Source organism: Watersipora subatra, chromosome 4, assembly GCF_963576615.1.
Source record: "Watersipora subatra chromosome 4, tzWatSuba1.1, whole genome shotgun sequence".
Taxonomy (NCBI): domain Eukaryota; kingdom Metazoa; phylum Bryozoa; class Gymnolaemata; order Cheilostomatida; family Watersiporidae; genus Watersipora; species Watersipora subatra.
In genome coordinates this window covers 43,637,353-43,648,242 of record NC_088711.1, presented here as the reverse complement: position 1 = coordinate 43,648,242, position 10,890 = coordinate 43,637,353, and the positions used below count along the sequence as shown (strand labels likewise).

General features: G+C 34.0%; 1 long non-coding RNA gene across 1 annotated transcript; it reads right to left on the bottom strand.

Moving 5' to 3' along the window:
* Positions 1-4,071: 4,071 nt before the first annotated feature.
* Positions 4,072-6,557, bottom strand: LOC137394708 (uncharacterized). Its single transcript, XR_010978353.1, has 3 exons — positions 6,457-6,557; positions 5,830-5,988; positions 4,072-4,837 (listed from the first exon to the last, which is right to left on the bottom strand). It is a non-coding gene; the product is annotated as an uncharacterized lncRNA (long non-coding RNA).
* Positions 6,558-10,890: the final 4,333 nt, after the last annotated feature.

Genomic DNA, 10,890 nt, shown 5'->3' with positions numbered 1-10,890 from the left:
TATATTAACATGGACTAGCACAACCCTAGCTTTGTTTATTCTATCTTGAGTAGCTTTTATCTTACTCACATTTTATTATTATATACAATTATAATCACTGCTCACTTGTATATTAACATGGACTAGCACAACCCTAGCTTTTATCTTACTCACATTTTATTATTATATACAATTATAATCACTGCTCACTGGTATATTAACATAGACTAGCACAATCCTAGCGTTGTTTATTGTATCTTCAGTAGCTTTTATCTTACTCACATTTTATTATTATATATACATTTATAAATCACGGCTCACTTGTACATCAACGCGAAAGTGAATTTCGCGAAATTGGAATTCGCGAAATTACACATTATATATTATATAGTCAAATTTCGTGAAATCGAATTTCGCGAAGTGAATTTCGCGAAATTGGATTTCGCGAAAATTACATGTTATACATTACATAGTCAACTTTCGCGAACTTGAATTTCGCGAAAGTACTACATTATATATATTATATAGTCAACTTTCGCGAAATTACACATTATATATATTATATAGTCAACGAAAGTTGACTATATAATATATATATTGTGGAATTTCGCGAAACTCAATTTCACGAAAGTTGACTATATAATATATATAATATGTAATTTCGCGAAATCCAATTTCGCGAAAGTTGACTATATAATATATATAATGTGTAATTTCGCGAAATTGAATTTCGCGAAATTACACATTATATATATTATATAGTCAACTTTCGCGAAATTACACATTATATATATTATATAGTCAACGAAAATGAACAACTCGATACAAACTTCGTTTTAAAGAATGTACATGAACATTTTCTTATATATATTCAATGTTTCATTTATACTATATTATCTTTATTCTGACTTATCTACTTGTACACTTCGTTTTAAAGAATGTACATGAACATTTTCTTATATATATTCAATGTTTCATTTATACTATATTATCTTTATTGTGACTTATCTACTTGTACATTTCATATATTTCAAGTTAAACATAAACTATTTTATTTTTATTGAAACGAAATGATGATGGAAATAATGAATAATACATATAAATATATCTTTTAAAGTGAATAATTTTGTAATAAAACTGATCTTTCATTCAACATATATAAAAAAAACCGAAAATAAAAATCCTTAAAATTCTTAACCATTCAAGAGCTTCAACATTACAAAAACATCAAATCTTTAAAAAAAAATAACTTTGTACATAAACACTTTCTCATATATATTCAACGTTCTCAAATATATAACATTCTCCACTTTGCACATAAACACTTTCTCATATATATTCCATGTTTCAAATATATAACAATCTCCGGAAAATCAACCCCTCGGTGTCCCAGATATTAACCCCCTCACTCATCCGGTAGGTAATCTCTCGCTCTCCTCGATAATCCGCGAGATCCACTCCGGAAAACCATCCAGCCCTCGATGTCCCAGATATTCACCCCCACTATTCCACCGATAATCGGCGACAATTCGCCCGACTAATCCGCGACGATTCCCCCGACTAATCCCGCGATAATCCGCGTTTAATCGGATGACTCATCCCCCGCTAATCGGATGACTCATCCACAGATAATCCGCCGATTACGCCAGGAGCGGATCCGTAACCCCTCGAATTCAACCCCCTACTCTACACCACAATTTCCCCCCAAACCCCAACATCTCATTCAACTCCACACGATTCAATCTACACCCCTAGCCAATTTAATTCACAACCCCCTTTTTCTATCCCCCCGCTGGATCCGTCACTTTTGTGTGTAGATCTGCTCTCTATATACTACTATTATAGATAGTATGACTTTGTAAAAATATAACTATGCATGAATTTTAATGTTTTAAAAAAATAGAATTGATGTAATGAATATAGAAAAGCATGAAATATGAATATATCTTTTACTTTATGTAAGATAAATTATTATAACTGTCTCAGAATGAATATTATAGCAAAATCCATTTTATATGAATCAGCTATTGATGGTTTTTTAGGTTATGGCCAATTTTGTAAAAGCTATAAACTTAGTTTATTTCACGAATGTATCGCAGCGTCATGGAATCCCATAAAGTGCCAGCTGTCAAGGCATCAGATATCAAATGTTAGAAAACTGTCAAGGCATCAGATATCAAATGTCAGAAAAAAGAATGCTGGCTGACATGGAAGACAAGCCTTGTACCAATTATTAGTTCAATTCACGGCGTATCACATCGTCATGGAATCCCATAAGATGTCAACTGTCAAGGCATCAGATATCAAATGTCAGAAAGGACCGCTGGCTGACATCACAGACACTAGAAATAGACATTACGAAAATGTTGTAGGAATTCAGTGACATTTTACACTTATCCGAGAATAAGTATAAGGAGGAGCTGGCAGCAAGCCAAAGCAGACAGGATCTGGCAGCAAGCCAGAGAAAGGCAGAGCGCATCTGGCAGCAAGCCAGAGACAGTAACTTGGCAGCGAGCCAAGCAGCAAAAGAGGCCGCAGACAGAGGCTAATATAAGCCATAGGAGCCTGCAGCAGAAAGCCTGCAGAAGGTAAACCCATTGAGGAGGGACCATATAGCAGATATAATCTACCCAAAGAGCCAGGAAACTACAAGGACCTGAGGAAATACATTTCGTTCAGCCTCCTGCCAGCAGAAGAAGCCGTCATTACACGCCTCGTCACTACACGCCTTGCAAACACACGTAACTATTAAACCTAGAAAGGCCATAACCAATAGGGCTAATTACATGTATACAAGCGTATTGTTATTTTTGCTTGCTTTGGTTAGTTAGAATTGACAGAATTACTGTTATTTTTGTTCTTCTAAAGGAAATAGAGTTACAGACACTTGAAAACAAACCACTGGTGCATTCTTGTTGTCTATTACAATTAATTGCCTACAAGTAGTAGTAGGCCTTGCAATATCCATACCACTTGTTGTGAACTTGATACTTGGGCTTGTCATTGCAATAGCGTTATTGTCAAAACAAGTTGCAAGGAGAACTAATAATAGGAGTGCCAATCTCCATTGATTGAGTTGTTATTTCAATTTGGCCTTATATCAGCAGTCTGATTTTTGTGGGGCAGAAGTGCCACTTTGTCTGCGGTCAAAATTTGTCTTGGGAGAAATTGAACTCAAGGTCCAGAGGCTAACCATTACACATAGAACCATAGAGCCATAATACTATTACTCTCAGAAGAAACACACAAAAACTAATACAGTTTTCATTATTATTTCTTTATTATCAAATTATTATTATTACTTTTCTCTTAAATATCAAATTTGAAATATTAAATAATAAAATCTAAATAAATTCAATTTTCTCCCTTGACAATTGTAATGCTGTCACTTTTAGTACTGATATCTTATAACTTACCGTAAAAAAATCGTTAAACTTGTTAACCTTATCTCGAAGGAGTACATATCATTGTCTGATAATCATGACGAGCCTGTTGGTCACCTTTGATAATTGAAAAGTGCTGCAGAAATTATTTGCGAAGTATTGGGTCACATGATCAGAGAACGACTTGACGATTGAATAATGCCGAAACAAAACCATTGAACTTAAAACCCCTGGAATGGCAATCACGTGACTTTTACGTTGATAATAATACGGAACGTATGCGCCATATTGGAGAGCTAATCGAGCGCTAGTTCCGTTTGTAAACAAACGGTGAAAAATGACAGAAATGTACATGTTGAATAGTTATTTTCCAGCTGGGTGTTAATGAAAGCTACTCCTACACAACGTTGAGAGTGCCCTGATAGAAAAAAACCTATTTATAACATATGGAGTGGGATATATCAAATGATAAGTAGATGTATAATAGATTTTCGTGGACCATGTTACTCATACAAACTGTTGTATTACAAATGCATAAACCCAGCAAATGATATATTCAGGCAAATAACAACTGTTCCATTATATTAAAATTTATATTACTTATGCATAAATGCATATGGAAAAACTTAGCACATGAAGTATTTCGATAAAAACAACACATATGCTGCCAAAACAAACTGTTTTCAAGATTTAAGTGATAATAGCTTATGAATGTATGATATGTATAATACAGTATCTGTAAAAGATGGAATGAACTACTGCAACAACTAAACGGAAATTAAAAACAGTTGTAATAGAGGATAATCAAAATAATGCAAACAAGGAAATGCTGGAATTAGTGTAATCAGATGATTAAACTTATACATACACGTTACAGAAACTGTGTGAAAGGACATTTGTATAGAACTGGATATTGAGCCAAGGTGCATCAGAGTTTCTTAGAACTAAATCAAATTAGGAATAACAGCACAACAACAGCTGCAGATGAATATTACAGTGATTACATTGTTACTGGCCTTTAAAAAGTACTACTTTAGTATTGTATGCCACAAAGATGCACCTTGCAGTTTGAGTGTAGGATTTTAGCATAATGATGCTGTCGGAAATCATAAAACGACTGAATAAGGTTTTTCATCAATGACGCAGTGGTTGGATATGCCATCTACCGTATCCGTAAGGTGTTTCTCAAAGCATAACACATCACTAGATCTTACACTACTGATAAAATACACCACACAATGAAGTGGATCTGGCTTTGTATGAATACAAAAGTATTGATCTGCAACTATCAGGATCCTGATGACATCGTCTGATGGACGCACCAATCCTCCATTGTTTTGTAGCTTGAGTAGAGTATAGCGATGTCGGTACTGGATACTTGACTTAGTGGTAACCAGCAACTGACGGCCAATGTAACGACAGCATTTTAGTTAGCTTTTGCACAATGTAGCCAGCTATATAGACTATACTGTTACCTATAACAGAAATTTGACATCTGAAATCATTGCGTTCCACAAACTGATCAACTTCTGGAGTAGCCTGTATGATGAGAATCTCGTTTTGAGCAGTAACATTACCTGTCTTACTAGCATTTGATTCTGCACCACACTTGCTGATAAGTTTGCGAAGGTAGCCTTAAACTGAGTAACAGTAGGATTATTATTCCAACCCCCTAAACAAAAGCATCAATTATAACAATTACGTAAAATCAACAAAAATGAATGTCTTATTCACATAAACATAGTACCCTTAATATACAACAATACAACTAATAAAATAAACGAAAATAAAACAGCTCAAAATGCTACCATATCGCTATGTAAAATGAAAATGTGGCAATTTTCACTGGAAGTCATTCACACCCATCTTAGGCATAAAGCTTAAAGGTTGACTTGCAACAAAATTCACATTACCGTTATTTGATATGAAAAGATTCACCATGTCTTACCCTGTTGTGTTGTAGGCAGGGTTGTTAAAAATCGATGATTTTTTTAAATCAAAAAAATCGATTTCTATTGATTTATTTGATTTTTTTACTTAAATCAATTATTTTGATTTTTTTTGTTCCAAAAAGATGTTTTGTGTTCTAAATTGCAAGTTATTGCTATCAATTTGGAATTTATGATTTGCAGGGGTATTATGTAGTTTTATTACAACAACTAGGAAATGAAAAAACATTTACACAGTTAACACATGATAAAAAGGACAGCATAATTTATGCGTTGGACATTAAATCCCAGAAACGAAGATGAAGAATCACAGATAACAGATCACACAACTGCTAAGCTGCAGACATATTCATAGGCACTTGCTGTGGCAGCTGTCACTGTTTTGGGTGCTGTTTGAGGTTTCTCAATTTTTTTTTAGATATAGCTACTTTAAGTTGAGCACCTTGCAGCACTGTGCTTGACAATATGGTTTTAAATTCAATCATTGAAAAGTATCGTTCAACATTGAAAAATATTACCTTTAAATGACTTCAGTCGAACGTTTTAACCTGCTGTCAAAACATGGATCATTGAAATGTTCATTGCAGATAAGTGCTCAACAATCAGGCTTATTCACTCTTCTGCAGTTGCGATACCATTGTAAATAACGAGAGTTCTCAGTTGCTTTGTTTGGAAATCTAAAAATTAAAATGAAACTGTAGTAGTTAGTTAGCAACAGTAGTAATAACAATAGTATTATTACTCTTATCTCCTTACTGCTAGCTAGATCCAGGTACAACAATAAATAATATTATAAGCACGACAAACACTTCCTTCAAATATAAATATTTAGAAATAACCTAATGGGTTGTAGTTCCAAAATATTAATATAAAAAAAATTCCAAATTTAAATAATAAAAAACCTTCGTTCTGAAGGAAGAACATTTCACTCACTAGCTTATAAATTTATCTAATCACCGACAAAATACAGTCAAACTCGTACACTCAGTAGTGACACTGATCGACTCTCACTCACCCAGTGACTAGTGTAGTAGAACTAACTAGTGGCAGTACTAACTAGTAGCAGTACTAACTAGTAGTAGCACAACTATTAGTAGTCGTAGACTTGAGCAATAGCAATAGAACTAGTAGTAGAAGTGACTCACTTGTGAAATGTCATGCCTTTTCCTTTAAAAGTCCATTCTTGCGGTTTTTGCAGTTCATGGAATAGCAATAGCACTGTGCACCTACACCATTATCTCTCGTAGGGTGCCAGAGATTACGCCTACAAGTGATTTTGCCTACAGGAGATTACGCCTACAAGTGATTTTGCCTACAGGAGACTACGTCTACAAGTGATTTTGCCTACAGGAGATTACGTCTACAAGCTGATAGACTATGCCTACGATCTAGGATATTGCCCCTACTTTAATTCTGTGAATTGTGATGCAGAAAATTACGAATGGCACGATGAATGCATGTTATGAACGTGTGTTGATGTATTTTATTATGTAAATTATTTTTTATATCAAATCCTATAATCATCCATATATCAAATCCTTGCAAATATATAAATTTAATTCGAGTTGATTATTGGGAACCATGGTGATTTAACAGTCGTTTATTTGCAACACACCGTGTTATTGAAGTTAAAACCACATTTTTATTGAATTATTAAGCAAAAAACAAGCGTATGTATTTTTGAAGTTGTTACTCTTATACATACAGACACATGTCAATAACTGAGTATTTCTATGTTATCAGCAGCCCATCACTAAAAGTGAGCAATGGTTGTTGGTCAATATATCATTTCATAACTTTGGAGTTGTTTTTTATCTCCTATTGCATACCATTATGTTTCACTTTTACATGGAGCCTCCCTCACAGCCGGTTGAGATCACCCTTGGGTACATATGCATATATACAGAGTAAATTACAAATACAAGTTATATGATTTACAATAGTGTCATCCATCATAAATGAGCAAAAGAAGGCTCTCATAAAAATTTGATTTTTCTGCATATAACCTGTTATTTCACTTTGATAAAAAAGAAATTATTTACTAAACAATATTGTTTTAGCAAGAAAAAATATGACATATAAAGGAGCCAACTCTAAATTAACAAAAATACCACAAAACAATTAAGCACGTTTGATAAAATTATGCTAAAGTGGCCATAGCTTCAACCACATTATAATGCTGTAATAAATATCTTTGAAATGAAGTAAAAACCCATTTCTCAATCTCCTTGCATGGCTACTATAACGGCTCCTTCTCTTTAGCTTTGCTATATAATAAGCATACATTAAAAGACTATTTCGAAGTGAATATCATTTAGACTTATACAAAATTACTCACTTTTTATAATTTGGAGGAATTGGGCTACTTTTGTACACACAACAGTTCATATGTTAAGTACACATTCTTGCAGTATTTTTACTTGCTGAAGTTTTCCTATTTCATCAATTGAATCAATAGATAGATTATAAGTTCAGGATTTATTCTGCAACAAAATACAAACATCCAGTTACAGATTTATTTGCTCCATTTTCTCATTCATCACATATAAGCACCATCATGTCAGTGATACATCTTAAAATGGTAGTATCTGTACTTGTACTAGTATTTGTTCAATAACATATGTATCGTCATATCACCCTATCTTCTGACTGTCATCATTCTTTCTCAATCGACTTTCAATGTTCTACAAAGTAGAGTAGAAGGTCATGAAAAAGCAGTATGATTTTTGAGAATATTAGAAAGTATGATAATGCAATTTACTTTCTCTACCTCGATACATCAGAAACCCAACAGTGAGCGGATAAGAAAATTTGCACAGAGAACAAATGCAAGATTTTGCAAGATACAGAACAAATCAACTTAAGCTAGGTTATAGGTATAATATTCTAAAATGTTCAAACAGTAATATAATGATTAAACTTTTGCTTCATTTTTGTGAGCCAAAAGCCCTGCTAATCATTGTATGAGCTAGTTTAGCCTGTTTAGACTAGCTTTAAGAAAGGAGTCGTGTGCTCAACAACAGCAAAACTCTAACAGACAACGCCCAAACCGCTTGTTGAGAGAGTCTAGAGCTATTTTTGTGCCTGCTACATATTGCATAAAATGATGCTTGGTAGGCTAAGAGACGAGGTATTAAGGGACTCCATGTGAGTGCCAAAAAAGTGGCCGAAGATGAACTGACAACTTAGCTGATAACACAAAGCCTCAACAGCTACACAAGACAAAGCTCCCATGCTGCAACAAGATTTATGCTCTCTTGAATCTTGAGCCAAAATTTGGCACATGATTTTAATCCACAAAAGTATTACCATCTCTCTATTGACAAGTCGTCTTTGCCGATGGATACAAATAACTTTCTCATCTTATATGATCACCATCTTCAAAGTGTGACTTCTAATCCTTGTTTTGTGGTAGAGTTGCAGAATGATCTGAAATTTAATCAACATATTTTTAAAATTGAATCCGAGGAAGAGCAATTAATCGGCATGCTTACAATGGTTCTGAAAGATGCAGATCAAAAGACAAGAAAGATAGCTGATACTTCACGAGTTAGACCTGGTCCTGAGTATGGCTGCATGGTTTGGGACCTTTACCTTACAAAGGATATTACTTTACTAAAGTGAACTCAAAACGCTGCACTGAGATTTTTGTATAGACAAAAAAGCAGAGTTAGTTTTCTTCAACTATGAGAAATTAATTATTTTGAAACCTCGAAAGACAGATGAGTTAAACTTTGTCATAATGTTTTTAGTAAAATTCTGGGTGGTGATATTGACTTATTGATCAGGACCAATATCAATATACCAATATTGACATTGGTCCCATTCGCTACTTGGGACTTGTAATTTAGATGTTGCGTACAAAGCTACATACATGGAAAATGGTAGCGTACAGCCTGCTACACGGTATTGGCGTTTCATAATTTACAGTTTTAGACTAATTGTACTGCTCAGAGGATGAAATTTTTAATGTAATGTTACTTATCACAATTAGCCATCCCAAGACAAACAGTTTTAACTCATGATTCAACCTTTCGATCAATCAACCTTGCTTGCAACACAAAATAATAAAACCACTACATAATTATATGTAATATATATTATGTATATGGTATAATATACCAAAGATATAATATTACTACTAGTCTGTATATATTAGCAATGCATAAGACATTGCTAAAACAATGTTTTACAAAGCAAGCTAAAACAAAGCAATGCGTAAAACATTAAAAGTGACCAGAAGAATGGAACAGTTTAGTTATAAAACAACTATTTATTTTTTTGTTATTTATTCGCAAATAATCATATTATTTTGTCTCATTCATTTACCCACACTCGTTTGACTATTAAATTACTATAAGCAGACAGACCAACGCCCAATATATCAAATTATTAATACTAGTTCACCGTTAGTTGCAGACTATTAATTAATTACAAACTATCAATAAATAATAATTCGTAGTACAACGAATGGTACTACCACCCTAAGGTGGTGATGATTTTATCAGACTCAAAGCATCTACCAAAGCTTTGAGATTTTAAGCACACATCTTAGCGTTCTTGTGGCTCCGAACAGCCACCAGTAGTAATAGTAGCAGTGGTAGTAATCGTTAAGAAAGCCAAGAAAGGAAAGGAGATATTAAATTGTTTTTATTTTACACTTCCACGATTTTCGTTCTGATTGATAGATGACTTTAATCAATAGTATGTTTTTTCAATCAAAGTTAAGTGACAACACTATTATTGCATTACTTTTTACCGTTTTTCTTACATTTTTTCTTCAACAATCAATGGTATGCACCACCTCCATAAATGTAGACGTAATCTCCAGGAAGTGTAGACGTAACCTCCAGGAAGTGTAGACGTAACCTCCAGGAAGTGTAGGCGAAACCTCTTGTAGTCGAATCCTCTTGTAGGCGTAATCTCTGTAACCCCTCTCGTACATAAATTATTAGTAGTAATCTCAGTAGTCTGTTCCTTTGATTGAGCTGTGTATTCGTGACCTTCCATAGCTGTAAAATCTGAAATTAGATTTCTTTCTCACATTGAACACAATGAAATTAACTTGAACATTAACTGATAATGGCGTCGGCCGGATTTCCGTACTCGCAAATGACCTTTGCCCTTTTAGGGGTTTTTAGTTCAATGAAACAAAACTGTAAAGAAGCGAGCATCTATATCTAATACGGGGTCCTCGGTAAAACCCGAAGTGTTTGTCATAAACTAGTACTACGATAAGTTTTATATTGAGCTTTATATTGGCCTTTCCATTCATGTGAGACCAAGCGTGACAAGACGACAACCAAATTTCGTGGTTACGTCATCGAAATAAAGAGATTCCAATCTACGTCCGCTTTTCGTTTTTGAGCTTTTAAAAGCTTGAAATCACATTTCCACATATTTGGCACCTACAACACAACAGAGTAAGACATGATGAATTTTTTGATACCAAATAACTGTAATGTGAATTTTGTTGCAAGTCAACCTTTAACGAAAACTAATAACGAATGGCCTTCGGTGAGTGTAGTAGTTTTGTTATAGTAGTAAGTAGTACGGGGTTACAATAGACGTGACAACCA